Source organism: Carcharodon carcharias, chromosome 10, assembly GCF_017639515.1.
Source record: "Carcharodon carcharias isolate sCarCar2 chromosome 10, sCarCar2.pri, whole genome shotgun sequence".
Classification (NCBI taxonomy): domain Eukaryota; kingdom Metazoa; phylum Chordata; class Chondrichthyes; order Lamniformes; family Lamnidae; genus Carcharodon; species Carcharodon carcharias.
This window is the reverse complement of record NC_054476.1, coordinates 12,516,344-12,534,879: the sequence shown is the minus strand read 5'-3', so window position 1 is coordinate 12,534,879 and position 18,536 is coordinate 12,516,344.

Here is an 18,536-nt window from a genome sequence, read left to right as displayed (position 1 = left end):
ACACTACAGACACACACAAACTCACACTGCTGACACACACAAACTCACACTGCTATCACACACAAACTCACACTGCGGCCACACACAAACTCACACTGCAGTCACACACAAACTCACACTGCTGTCATACACAAACTCACACTGCTGACACACACAAACTCACACTGCTGACACATACAAACTCACACTGCTGTCACACACAAACTCAAACTGCTGACACACACAAACTCACACTGCTGACATACACAAGCTCACACTGCTATCACACACAAACTCAGACTGCTGTCACACACAAACTCACACTGCTCCCACAAACAAGCTTACACTGCTGACACACAAAAACTCATACTGCTGTCACACACAAACTCACACTGTTGACACACACAAACTCAGACTGCTGACACACACAAACTCACACTGCTGTCACACACAAACTCAGACTGCTGTCACACACAAACTCACACTGCTGTCAGACACAAACACAGACTGCTGCCATATAAAACCTCACACTGCTGTCAAACACAAACGCACACTGTTGACACACAAAAACTCACACTACAGACACACACAAACTCACACTGCTGACACACACAAACTCACACTGCTATCACACACAAACTCACACTGCGGCCACACACAAACTCACACTGCAGTCACACACAAACTCACACTGCTGTCATACACAAACTCACACTGCTGACACACACAAACTCACACTGCTGACACATACAAACTCACACTGCTGTCACACACAAACTCAAACTGCTGACACACACAAACTCACACTGCTGACATACACAAACTCACACTGCTATCACACACAAACTCAGACTGCTGTCACACACAAACTCACACTGCTCCCACAAACAAGCTTACACTGCTGACCCACACAAGCTCAAACTGCAGCCACATAAAAACTCTCACTGCTGTCACAAATTCACTCTGCTCACACACACAAACTCACACTGCTGTCAGACACAAACTCAGTCTGCTGCCACATACAAACTCACACAGCTGTCACACACAAACCCAAACTGTTGACACACACAAACTCACACTGCTGACACACACAAACACACACTGCTGAAACACACAAACTCACACTGCTGTCACACAGAAACTCACACTGCTGTCACACATAAGCTCACACTGCTGACACACACAAATTCACACTGCTGACACACACAAACTCACACTGCTGTCAGACACCAACTTAGACTGCTGCCACATACAAACTCACACTGCTGTCACACACAAACCCACAGTGTTGACACACACAAACTCACACTATTGCCACACACAAGCCCTCAATGCTGTCGCGCAGAAACTTGCATTGCTGACACACACAAACTCACACTGCTGCCACACACAAGCTCACACTGCTGACACACATAAGCTCACACTGCTGACACACACAAGATCACACTGCTGTCACACATAAGCTCACACTGCTGCCACACACAAATTGACACAGCTGTCAGACACAAACACACATTGCAGCCACACACAAACTCACACTGCTGTCACAAATTAGATCACACTGCTGACAAACACAAATTCACACAGCTGACACACACAAACTCACACTGCTGACACCCACAAACTCACACTGCTGTCTGACACAAACCCATACTGTTGACACACACAAACTCACACTGGTGACACAAACAAACCCACCCTGCTGTCACACACAAACTCACACAGCAGCCACACACAAACTCAACACTGCTGCCACAAACAAACTCATACAGCTGAAACACACACGCTCAGTCTACTCAAACTCAGAGGCTCTCACTGCCGACACTCACCAGGTCACCATACAAACACACACAAACTCACACTGCTGATACACACAAACTCACACTGCTGACACACACAAACTCACACTGCTGACACACACAAACTCACACTGCTGTCACACACAAACTCAGACTGCTGTCACACAGAAACTCAAACTGCTCCCACAAACAAGTTTAAACTGCTGACACACACAAACTCAGACTGCTGCCACATACAAACTCACACTGCTGTCACACACAAACCCACACTGTTGACACACAGAAACTCACACTGCTGACACACACAAACTCACAATGCTGACACACACAAACTCACACTGCTGTCACACAGAAGCTCACACTGCTGACACACACAAATTCACACTGCTGCCACACACAAACTCACACTGCTGCCACATAAAAACTCACACTGCTGTCACACACAAACTCACACTGCTGACACACACAAAATCACACTTCTCAAACACACAAATTCACATTGCTGCAAGACACAAACTAAAGCTGCTGACACACACAAACTCACACTGCTGCCACACACAAACTCACACTGCAGTCACACATAAGCTCACACTGGTGACACACACAAGCTCACACTGCTGACACACACAAACTCACACAGCTGACACACACAAATTCACACTGCTGTCACACACAAACTCACACTGCTGCCACACCCAAGCTCACACTGTTGACACACACAAACTCACACTGCTGACACACACAAATTCACACTGCTGCCACACACAAATTCACACTGCTCCCTCACACAAGCTCACACTACTGACACACACAAATTCACACTGCTGCCACACACAAACTCACACTGCTCCCTCACACAAGCTCACACTGCTGCCACACACAAACTCACACTGCTGACACACACAAACTCACACTGCTGACACACACAAACTCACACTGCTGTCAGACACAAACTTAGACTGCTGCCACATACAAACTCACACTGCTGTATCGCACAAAGCCATAGTGTTGACACACACAAACTCACACTGCTGACACACACAATTTCACACTGCTGCCACACACAAACTCAAACTCAAACTGCTGACACACACAAATTCACTCTGCTGCCACACACAAACTCACACTGCTGTCACATACAAACTCAAACTGCTGCCACTCACAAACTCAACCTGCAGTCACACACAAACTCACACTGCTGACAAACAAAAACACAGACTGCGGCCACACACAAATTCGCACTGCTCACACACACAAAATGACACTTCTAAAACACACAAATTAACATTGCTGCCACACACAAACTAACACTACTGACACACACAAATTCACACTGCTGCCACACACAAACTAACGCTACTGACGCACACAAACTCACACTGCTGACACACACAAGCTCACACTGCTGCCACACACAAACTCACACTGCTGCCACACACAATTTCACACTGCTGACACACACAAACTCACACTGCTGACACACACAAACTCACACTGCTGCCACACACAAACTCACACTGCTGACACACACAAACTCACACTGCTGCCACACACAAACTCACACTGCTCCCTCACACAAGCTCACACTACTGACACACACAGATTCACACTGCTGCCACACACAAACTCACACTGCTCCCTCACACAAACTCACACTGCTGCCACACACAAACTCACACTGCTCCCTCACACAAGCTCACACTACTGACACACACAAAATCACACTGCTGACACACACAAACTCACACTGCGGCCACACAAAAACTCACACTGCTGCCACAAACAAGCTCATACAGCTGAAACACACAGGCTCAGTCTACTCAAACACAGAGGCTCTCAGTGCCGACACACACAAGCTCACCATACAAACACACACAAACTCACACTGCTGACACACACAAACTCACACTGCTGACACACACAAACTCACACTGCTGACACACACAAACTCACACTGCTGTCACAAACAAACTCAGACTGCTGTCACACATAAACTCACACTGCTCCCACAAACAAGCTTACACTGCTGTCAGACACAAACTCAGACTGCTGCCACATACAAAGTCACACTGCTGTCACACACAAACCCACACTGTTGACACACACAAACTCACACTGCTGACACACACAAACGCACACTGCAGTCACACACAAACTCACACTGCTGGCACACACAAACTCACACTGTTGTCACATACAAATTATCGCTGCTGCCATATACAATCTCACACTGCTGACACACACAAGCTCACACTGCTGACACACACAAATTCACACTGCTGCCACACACAAAATCACACTGCTGTCAAACATAAGGTCAAACTGCTGACACAAACAAATTGACACTGCTGACACACACAAACTCAAACTGCTGAAACACACAAACTCACACTGCTGCCACACACAAACTCACACTGTTGTCACTCAAACTCACAATGCTGACACACACAAACTCACACTGCTGTCACACAGAAACACACACTGCTGCCACACACAAACTCACACTGCTGACACACACAAGCTCACACTGCTGCCACACACAAAATGACACTGCTGTCACACACAAACTCACGCTGCTGTCACACTCAAACTCACATTGCATCCACACACAAACTCATACTGCTGCCACACACCAACTCAAACGGCAGCCACACACAAACTCACACTGCTGCCACACTCAAACTCAAACTGTTATCACACTCAAATACACACTGCTGCCACACACAAACTCACACTGCTGACTCACACAAACTCACACTGCTGTCAGACACAAACCCATACTGTTGACACACACAAACTCACTCTGGTGACACACACAAACCCACACTGCTGTCACACACAAGCTCACACGGCTGCCACACACAAAATCACACTGATGACACACACAAAGTCACACTGCGGTCACACACAAACTCACACTGCTGTCACACACAAACTCACAAAGCGGTCACACACAAACTCACACTGCTGCCACAAACAAGCTCATACAGCTGAAACACACAGGCTCAGTCTACTCAGGCACAGAGGCTCTCACTGCCGACACACACAGGCTCACCATACAAACACACACAAACTGCTGACACACAAAAACTCACACTGCTGACACTCTGAAACTCACACTGCTGACACACACAAACTCACACTGCTGTCACACACAAACTCAGACAGCTGTCACACATAAACTCACACTGCTCCCACAAACAAGCTTACACTGCTGTCAGACACAAACACAGACTGCTGTCACATACAAACTCACACGGCTGTCACACACAAATTCACACAGCTGACACACACAAACTCACACTGCTGACACACACAAACTCACAGTGCTGCCGCAGATAAACTCACACTACTGCTGACACACACAAACTCACACTGCTGCCTCACACAAACTCACACTGCTGCCACACACAAACTCACACTGCTGTCATAACTAAGCTCACACTGCTGACACACACAAATTCACACAGCTGACACACACAAACTCACACTGCTGACACACACAAACTCACACTGCTGTCAGACACAAACCCATTCTTTTGACACACACAAACTCACACTGGTGACACACACAAACCCACACTGCTGTCACACACAAACTCACACAGCGGCCACACAAAATCACACTGCTGTCAGACACAAACTCACACTGCGGCCACACACAAATTCACACTGCTGACACACACAAACTCACACTGCTGACACACACAAACAGAAACTGCAACCTCACAAACAGATTCCCACTGCTGCCTCACACAAACTCACACTGCTGTCACACTCAAACTCACACTGCTGACACACATTAACTCACATTGCTGCCACACACAAACTCAAAAAGCTGCCTCACAAACAGATTCCCACTGCTGCCTCACACAAACTCACACTGCTGTCACACTCAAACTCACACTGCAGACACACACAAACCCACACTGCTGTCACACACAAACTCACACAGCGGCCACACACAAAATCACACTGCTGTCAGACACAAACTCACACTGCGGCCACACACAAATTCACACTGCTGACACACACAAACTCACACTGCTGACACACACAAACAGAAACTGCAACCTCACAAACAGATTCCCACTGCTGCCTCACACAAACTCACACTGCTGTCACACTCAAACTCACACTGCTGACACACATTAACTCACATTGCTGCCACACACAAACTCAAAAAGCTGCCTCACAAACAGATTCCCACTGCTGCCTCACACAAACTCACACTGCTGTCACACTCAAACTCACACTGCAGACACACACAAACTCACACTGCTGTCACACAGAAATAGACACTGCTGCAACACACAAACTCATACTGCTGTCACACATCAGCTCACACTGCTGACACACACAAACCCACACTGCTGTCAGACACAAACCCATACTGTTGACACACACAAACTCACACTGTTGACACACACAAACCCACACTGCTGTCACACGCAAACTCACACGGCGGCCACACACAAAATCACACTGCTGACACACACAAACTCACACTGCGGCAAAAAAAAACTCACACTGCTGCCACAAACAAGCTCACACAGCTGAAACACACAGGCTCAGTCTACTCAAACACAGATGCTCTCAGTGCCGACACACACAAGCTCACCATACAAACACACACAAACTCACACTGCTGACACACACAAACTCACACTGCTGTCACAAACAAACTCAGACTGCTGTCACACACAAACTCACACTGCACCCACAAACAATCTTACACTGCTGTCAGACACAAACTCAGACTGCTGCCACATACAAAGTCACACTGCTGTCGCACACAAACCCACACTGTTGACACACACAAACTCACAGTGCTGACACACACAAACTCACACTGCTGACACACACAAAAACATACTGCAGTCCCACACAAGCTCACACTGCTGGAACACACAAACTCACACTGCTGTCACATACAATCTCACACTGTTGACACACAAAGGTACACACTGCTGACACACACAAGCTCACACTGCTGACACACACTAATTCACACTGCTGCCACACACAAAATCAAACTGCTGTCACACATAAGCTCACACTGCTGACACACACAAATCGACACTGCTGACACACACAAACTCAAACTGCTGACACACACAAACTCATACTGCTGCCACACACAAACTCACACTGTTGTCACACTCAAACTCACAATGCTGACACACACAAACTCACACTGCTGTCACACAGAAACACACACAGCTGCCACACACAAACTCACACTGCTGTCACAAATAAGCTCACACTGCTGACACACACAAATTCACACAGCTGACACACACAAACTCACACTGTTGACACACACAAACTCACTGCTGTCAGACACAAACCCTTACTTTTGACACTCAAACTCATACTGGTGACACACACAAACTCACACTGCTGTCAGACACAAACTCAGACTGCTGCCACACACAAACTCACACTGCTGACACACACAAGCTCACACTGCTGACACACACAAGCTCACACTGCTGTCACACACAAACTCACACTGCTCACACACACAAACTCAGACTGCTACCACACACAAACTCACACTGCTGTCAGACACAAACTCAGACTGCTGCCACATACAAACTCACACAGCTGTCACACAAAAACACACACTGTTGATACACACAAACTCACACTGCTGACACACACAAACTCACACTGCTGTCACACATAAGCTCACACTGCTGACACACACAAATTCACACTGCTGTCACACACAAACTCAGACTGCTGTCACACACAAACTCACACTGCTCCCACAAACAAGCTTACACTGCTGAAACACACAAGCTCACACTGCAGCCACATACAAACTCATACTGCTCACACACACAAACTCAGACTGCTACCACACATAAACTCACACTGCTGTCAGACACAAACTCAGACTGCTGCCACATATAAACTCACACAGCTGTCACACACAAACCCACACTGTTGACACACACAAACTCACACTGCTGACACACACAAACTCACACTGCTGACACACAAAAACTCAAACTGCTGTCACACAAAAACTCACGCTGCTGAAACACACAAACTCACACTGCTGTCACACATAAGCTCACACTGCTGACACATATAAATTCACAATGCTGACACACACAAACTCACACTGCTGTCAGAAACAAACTTAGACTGCTGCCACATACAAACTCACACTGCTATCAGACACAAACCCACAGTGTTGACACACACAAACTCACACTAGTGCCACACACAAGCTCTCAATGCTGTCACGCAGAAACTCGCATTGCTGACACACACAAACTCGCACAGATGCCACGCACACAAGTTCACACTGCTGACACAAACAAACTCACAGTGCTGCCACACACAAACTGAAACTGCAACCTCACAAACAGATTCCCACTGCTGCCTCACACAAACTCACACTGCTGTCACACTCAAACTCACACTGCTGACACACATTAACTCACATTGCTGCCACACACAAACTCAAAAAGCTGCCTCACAAACAGATTCCCACTGCTGCCTCACACAAACTCACACTGCTGTCACACTCAAACTCACACTGCTGACACACACAAACTCACACTGCTGTCACACAGAAATAGACACTGCTGCAACACACAAACTCATACTGCTGTCACACATCAGCTCACACTGCTGACACACACAAACCCACACTGCTGTCACACACAAACTCACACGGCGGCCACACACAAAATCACACTGCTGACACACACAAACTCACACTGCGGCAAAAAAAAACTCACACTGCTGCCACAAACAAGCTCACACAGCTGAAACACACAGGCTCAGACTACTCAAACACAGATGCTCTCAGTGCCGACACACACAAGCTCACCATACAAACACACACAAACTCACACTGCTGACACACACAAACTCACACTGCTGACACACACAAACTCACACTGCTGTCACAAACAAACTCAGACTGCTGTCACACACAAACTCACACTGCTCCCACAAACAATCTTACACTGCTGTCAGACACAAACTCAGACTGCTGCCACATACAAAGTCACACTGCTGTCGCACACAAGCCCACACTGTTGACACACACAAAAGTTCACACTGCTGACACACACAAGCTCACACTGCTGACACACACAAAAACACACTGCAGTCCCACACAAGCTCACACTGCTGGAACACACAAACTCACACTGCTGTCACATACAATCTCACACTGCTGACACACACAAGCTCACACTGCTGACACACACTAATTCACACTGCTGCCACACACAAAATCACACTGCTGTCACACATAAGCTCACACTGCTGACACACACAAATTGACACTGCTGACACACACAAACTCAAACTGCTGACACACACAAACTCACACTGCTGCCACACACAAACTCACACTGTTGTCACACTCAAACTCACAATGCTGACACACACAAACTCACACTGCTGTCACACAGAAACTCACACAGCTGACACACACAAACTCACACTGCTGTCACAAATAAGCTCACACTGCTGACACACACAAATTCACACAGCTGACACACACAAACTCACACTGTTGACACACACAAACTCACTGCTGTCAGACACAAAACCTTACTTTTGACACTCAAACTCATACTGGTGACACACACAAACTCACACTGCTGTCAGACACAAACTCAGACTGCTGCCACACACAAACTCAAACTGCTGACACACACAAGTTCACACTGCTGCCACACACAAACTCACACTGCTGACACACACAAGCTCACACTGCTGACACACACAAGCTCACACTGCTGTCACACACAAACTCACACTGCTCACACACGCAAACTCAGACTGCTACCACACACAAACTCACACTGCTGTCAGACACAAACTCAGACTGCTGCCACATACAAACTCACACAGCTGTCACACAAAAACACACACTGTTGATACACACAAGCTCACACTGCTGACACACACAAACTCACACTGCAGCCACACAGAAACTCACACTGCTGTCACACATAAGCTCACACTGCTGACACGCACAAATTCACACTGCTGACACACAGAAACTCACACTGCTGTCAGACACAAACTTAGACTGCTGCCACATACAAACTCACACTGCTGTCACACACAAACCCACAGTGTTGACACACACAAACTCACACTAGTGCCACACACAAGCTCTCAATGCTGTCACGCAGAAACTCACAATGCTGACACACACAAACTCGCACAGATGCCACGCACACAAGTTCACACTGCCGACACACACAAACTAACAGTGCTGCCACACAAACGCACACTGCTACCTCACATACAGATTCACACTGCTGCCTCACACAAACTCACACTGCTGTCACACTCAAACTCACACTGCTGACACACATTAACTCACACTGCTGTCACACAGAAACACACACTGCTGCAACACACAAACTCAGACTGCTGTCACACATAGGCTCACACTGCTGACACACACAAATTCACACTGCTGACACACACAAACTCAGACTGCTGTCAGACACAAACCCATACTGTTGACACAAACAAACTCACACTGGTGACACACACAAACCCACACTGCTGTCACACACAAACTCACACTGCTGACACACGCAAACTCACACTGCTGTCACACACAAACTCACACTGCAGCCACATGAAAAAACTCACATTGCTGCCACAAACAAGCTCATACAGCTGAAACACACAGGCTCAGTCTACTCAAACACAGAGGCTCTCAGTGCCGACATACACAAGCTCACCATACAAACGCGCACAATATCACACTGCTGACACACACAAACTCACACTGCTGACACACACAAACTCACACTGCTGACACACACAAACTCAATCTGCTGTCACAAACAAACTCAGACTGCTGTCACACACAAACTAACACTGCTCCCACAAACAAGCTTACACTGCTGTCAGACACAGACTCAGACTGCTGCCACATACAAACTCACACTGCTGTAACACACAAACACACACTGTGGATACACACAAATTCACACTGCTGACACACACAAACTCACACTGCTGGCACACACAAACTCACACTGCTGTCACATACAAATTATGGCTGCTGACACACACAAACTCACATTGCTGACACACACAATCTCACACTGCTGACACACACAAACTCACACTGCTGACACACACAAACTCACACTGCTGTCACACATAAGCTCACACTGCTGACACACACAAATTGACACTGCTGACACACACAAATTGACACTGCTGACACACACAAACTCACACTGCTGACACACACAAACACACACTGCTCTCAGACACAAACTCAGACTGCTGCCACACACAAACTCACACTGCTGCCACACACAAACTCACGATGCTGTCACACACAAAGTCACGCTGGTGTCACACTCAAACTCACACTGCTGACACACACAAGCTCACACTGCTGCCACACATAAATTCAAAATGCAGCCACACACAAACTCACACTGCTGCTGCACACAAACTCACACTGTTGTCACACTCAAACTCACACTTCTGACACACACAAATTAACACAGCTGACACACACAACTCACACTGCTGACACACACAAACTCAGACTGCTGTCAGACACAAACCCTTATTGTTGACACTCACAAACTCACACTGGTGACACACACAAACTCACACTGCTGTCAGACACAAACTCACACTGCTGCCACACACAAACTCACACTGCTGACACACACAAGCTCACACGGCTGCCACACACAAACTCACACTGCTGTCACACACAAACTCACGCTGCTGTCACACTCAAACTCACATTGCAGCCACACACAAACTCACACTGCTGCCACAAACAAACTCACATTGCTGTCACACACCAACTCAAAATGCAGCCACATACAAACTCACACTGCTGCCACACACAAACTCACACTGTTGTCACATTCAAACACACACTGCTGCCACACACAAACTCACACTGCTGTCACAAATAAGCTTACACTGCTGACACACACAAATTCACACAGCTGACACACACAAACTCACACTGCTGACCCACACAAACTCACACTGCTGGCACACACAAACTCACACTGCTGACACACACAAACTCACACTGCTGTCACACATAAGCTCACACTGCTGACACACACAAATTGACACTGCTGACACACACAAATTGACACTGCTGACACACACAAACTCACACTGCTGACACACACAAACACACACTGCTCTCAGACACAAACTCAGACTGCTGCCACACACAAACTCACACTGCTGCCACACACAAACTCACGATGCTGTCACACACAAAGTCACGCTGGTGTCACACTCAAACTCACACTGCTGACACACACAAGCTCACACTGCTGCCACACATAAATTCAAAATGCAGCCACACACAAACTCACACTGCTGCTGCACACAAACTCACACTGTTGTCACACTCAAACTCACACTTCTGACACACACAAATTAACACAGCTGACACACACAACTCACACTGCTGACACACACAAACTCAGACTGCTGTCAGACACAAACCCTTATTGTTGACACTCACAAACTCACACTGGTGACACACACAAACTCACACTGCTGTCAGACACAAACTCACACTGCTGCCACACACAAACTCACACTGCTGACACACACAAGCTCACACGGCTGCCACACACAAACTCACACTGCTGTCACACACAAACTCACGCTGCTGTCACACTCAAACTCACATTGCAGCCACACACAAACTCACACTGCTGCCACAAACAAACTCACATTGCTGTCACACACCAACTCAAAATGCAGCCACATACAAACTCACACTGCTGCCACACACAAACTCACACTGTTGTCACATTCAAACACACACTGCTGCCACACACAAACTCACACTGCTGTCACAAATAAGCTTACACTGCTGACACACACAAATTCACACAGCTGACACACACAAACTCACACTGCTGACCCACACAAACTCACACTGCTGGCACACACAAACTCACACTGCTGTCCGACACAAACCCATACTGTTGACACACAGAAATTCACTGGTGACACACACAAACCCACACTGCTGTCACACAGAAACTCACACGGCGGCCACACACAAAATCACACTGCTGACACACACAAATTCACACTGCGGTCACACATAAACTCACACTGCTGCCACAAACAAGCTCATACAGCTGAAACACAGAGGCTCAGTCTACTCAAACACAGAGGATCTCACTGCCGACACCCACAAGCTCACCATACAAACACACACAAATTCACACTGCTGACAAACACAAACTAACACTGCTGTCACACACAAACTCAGACAGCTGTCACACACAAACTCAAACTGCTCCCACAAACAAGCTTACACTGCTGTCAGACACAAACTCAGACTGCTGCCACATACAAACTCACACTGCTGTCACACACGAATTCACACAGCTGACACACACAAATTCACACTGCTGTCAGACACAAACCCATACTGTTGACAAACACAAACTCACACTGGTGACACACACAAACTCACACTGCTCTCAGACACAAATTCAGACTGCTGTCAGACACAAACCCATACTGTTGACACACACAAACTCACACCGGTGACACACACAAACTCACACTGCTGTCAGACACAAACTCAGACTGCTGCCAAACACAAACTCACATAGCAGACACACACAAACTCACACTGGTGACACACACAAACTCACACTGCTGTCAGACACAAACCCATATTGTTGACACACACAAACTCATATTGGTGACACACACAAACTCACACTGCTGTCAGACACGAACTCAGACTGTTGACACACACAAACGCACACTGTTGACACACACAAACTCACACTGCTGTCAGACAAAAACTTAGACTGCTGCCACATACAAACTCACACTGCTGTCACACACAAAGCCACACTGTGGACACACACAAACTCACACTGCTGCCACAAACAAGCTCATACAGCTGAAACACAGAGGCTCAGTCTACTCAAACACAGAGGATCTCACTGCCGACACACACAAGCTCACCATACAAACACACACAAACTCACACTGCTGACAACACAAAATAACACTGCTGTCACACACAAACTCAGACAGCTGTCACACACAAACTCACACTGCTCCCACAAACAAGATTACACTGCTGTCAGACACAAACACAGACTGCTGCCACATACAAACTCACACTGCTGTCACACACGAATTCACACAGCTGACACACACAAACTCACACTGCTGTCAGACACAAACCCATACTGTTGACACACACAAACTCACACTAGTAACACACACAAACTCACACTGCTCTCAGACACAAACTCAGACTGCTGTCAGACACAAACCCAAACTGTTGACACACACAAACTCACACTGGTGACACACACAAACTGACAATGCTGTCAGACACAAACTCAGGCTGTTTCCAAACACAGACTCACATAGCTGACACACACAAACTCACACTGCTGTCAGACACAAACCCATACTGTTGACACAAACAAACTCACATTGGTGACAAACACAAACTCACACTGCTGTCAGACACGAACTCAGACTGTTGACACACACAAACGCACACTGCTGACACGCACAAACTCACACTGCTCACACACACCAACTCACACTGCTATCAGACAAAAACTTAGACTGCTGCCACATACAAACTCACACTGCTGTCACACACAAAGCCACACTGTGGACACACACAAACTCACACTGCTGACACACACAAACTCACAATGCTCATACAAACAAACTCACACTGCTGTCACACAGAAACTCACTGATGCCACACACAAGCTCAAACTGCCTCAGACACAAGCTCACACTGCTGACACACACAAACTCACATTGCTGACACACACAAACACACACTGCTGTCAGACACAAACCCATACTGTTGACACAAACAAACTCACATTGGTGACACACACAAACTCACACTGCTGACAGACACAAACTCAGACTGTTGACACACACAAACGCACACTGCTGACACACACAAACACACACTGCTAACACACACAAACTCACACTGCTCACACACACAAACGCACACTGCTGACACACACAAACTTACACTGCTGACACACACAAATTCACACTGCTCACACACACAAACTCACACTGCTGTCAGACCAAAACTTAGACTGCTGCCTCATACAAACTCACACTGCTGTCACACACAAAGCCACACTGTGGACACACACAAACTCACACTGCTGACACAAACAAACTCACACTGCTGTCACACAGAAACTCAATGATGCCACATACAAGCTCAAACTGCCTCAGACACAGGCTCAAAATGCTGACACACACAAACTCACACTGCTGACACACATAAACACACACTGCTGTCAGACACAAACCCATACTGTTGACACACACAAACTCACATTGGTGACACACACAAACTCACACTGCTGACAGACACGAACTCAGACTGTTGACACACACAAACGCACACTGCTGACACACAAAAACTCACACTGCTGACACACACAAACTCACACTGCTGTCACACACAAACTCAGACTGTTGTCACACACAAACTCAGACTGCTGCCACATAAAAACTCACACTGCTGTCACACACAAAGCCACACTGTGGACACACAAAAACTCACACTGCTGACACACACAAAATCACACTGCTGACACACAGAAACTCACTGATGCCACACACAAGCTCAAACTGCCTCAGACACAAGCTCACACTGCTAACACACACAAACTCACACTGATGACACACACAAACTCACACGGCTGTCACATACAAATTATCGCTGCTGCCATACACAAACTCACATTGCTGACACACACAATCTCACATTGCTGACACACACAATCTCACACTGCTGATACACACAAGCTCACACTGCTGCCACACAAAATCTCACACTGCTGTCACACACAAACTCACGCTGCTTTCACACTCAAACTCACATTGCAACCACACACAAACTCAGACTGCTGCCACATACAAACTCACACTGCTGACAGACACGAACTCAGACTGCTGACACACACAAGCTCACACTACTGCCACACAAAATCTCACACTGCTGTCACACACAAACTCACGCTGCTGTCACACTCAAACTCACATTGATACCACACACAAACTCAGACTGCTGCCACATACAAACTCACACTGCTGTCACACACAAACTCACACTGCTCCCACAAACAAGCTTACACTGCTGTCAGACACAAAATCAGACTGCGGCCACATTCAAACTCACACTGCTGTCACACACAAACTCACACTGTTGACACACACAAACTGATACTGCTGTCACACACAAACTCACACTGCTGCCACACACAAACTCAAACTGCAGCCACACACAACCTCACACTGCTGACACACACAAACTCAAACTGCTGTCAGACAAAAACTCAGACTGCTGCCACACACAAACTCACACGGCTGACACACACAAGCTCACACTGCTGTCACACTCAAACTCACACTGCGGCCACAAACAAACTCACACTGCTGTCACACACAAACTCAGACTGCTGTCACACACAACCTCAGACTGCTGCCACATACAAACTCACACTGCTGTCACACACAAAACCACACTGTGGACACACCCAAACTCACACTGCTGACACACACAAACTCACACTGCTGACACACACAAACTCACACTGCTGTCACACAGAAACTCACTGCTGCCACACACAAACTCACACTGCTGTACCACATAAGCTCACACTGCTGACACACACAAATGCACACTGTTGACACACACAAGCTCACACTGCTAACGCACACAATCTCACACTGCTGTCAGACACAAACCCAGAACTGTTGACACACACAAACTCACACTGCTGACACACACAAACTCACACTGCTGTCACACACAAACCCAGAACTGTTGACGCACACAAACTCACACTGCTGATTCACACAAACTCACACTGCTGAGTATCACAAGCTCACACTGTTGCCACACATAAGCTCACACTGTTGCCACACACAAACTAACACGGTTGACACACACAAAGCCACGCTGCAGTCAGACACAAACTCACACTGCTGACACACACAAACTCACACTGCTGACACACACAAACTCAGACTGCTGTCATACACCGACTCACACTGCTCCCACAAACAAGCTTACACTGCTGACACACACAAGCTCACAATGCAGCCACATACAAACTCTCACTGCTGTCACATACAAATTCACACTGCTCACACAAACAAACTCACACTGCTGTCAGACACAAACTCAGACTGCTGCCACATACAAACTCACACTGCTGTCACACACAAAGCCACACTGTTGACACACACAAACTCACACTGCTGACAAACACCAACTCAAACTGCTGAAACACACAAACTCACAGTGCTGTCACACACTAACTCACACGGCGGTCACACACGAAATCACACTGCTGACACACACAAACTCAAAATGCGGAAGACACAAACTCACACTGCTATCACACACAAACTCACACTGCAGCCATACACAAACTCTCACTGCTGTCACACACAAACTCACACTGCTGACACACACAAACTCACACTGCTGTCACAGAGAAACTCACACTGCTGCCACACACAAATTCACACTGCTGACACACACAAACTCACACTGCTGCCACAAACAAGCTTACAGTACTGACACACACAAGCTCACACTGCTGCCACACGCAAACTCACACTACTGTGACACACAAACTCGCACTGCGGCCACACACAAACTCACACTACTGCCACAAGCAAGCTTACAATACTGACACACACAAGCTCACACTGCTGAGACACACAAACTCGCACTGCTGTCACGCACAAACTCAGACTGCTGTCACACACAAACTCACACTGCTGTCACATACAAACTCACACTGCGGTCACACACAAATTCACACTGCTGCCACACACAAACTCACACTGCGGCCACACACAAACTCAAACAGTTGTCACACACAAACAAGGGCACACTGCTGACACACACAAGCTCAAACTGCAGCCACACACAAACTCACACTGCTGACACACACAAGCTCACACTGCTGTCACACACAATCTCAAACTGCAGCCACACACAAGCTCAAACTGCTGTCACACACAAACTCAAGCTGCTGCCACAAACAAACTCAAACTGCTATCACAGCAAACTCACAATGCAGACACACACAAACTCACACTGCAGTCACACATAAAATCACACTGCTGCCACACACAAACTCAAACTGCAGCCACACACAAACTCACACTGCTGTCACACTCAAATTCAAATTGCAGCCACACACAAACTCACACTGCTGTCACATACAAAGTCACACGGCGGCCACGTACAAATTCACACTGCTGCCACACACAAACTCACACTGCTGTCACACACAAATTCACACTGCTGACACACACAAACTCACACTGCTGTCACACACAAACACACACTGCTGACACACACAAACTCACACTGCAGCCACATACAAACGCTCACTGCTGTCACACGCAAACTCACAATGCTCACACACACAAAATCAAACTGCTATCAGACACAAACACAGACTGCTGCCACATACAAACTCACACAGCTCTCACAGACAAACTCAAACTGCTGACACACACAAACACACACTGCTGCCACAAACAAGCTTACAGTATTGACACACAAAAGCTCACACTGCTGCTGCACACAAGCTCAAATTGCTGCTACACAGAAGCTGACAATGCTATCACAAACAAGCTCATACAGCTGACACACACAGGCTCAGAGTACTCAAACACACAGGCTCTCAC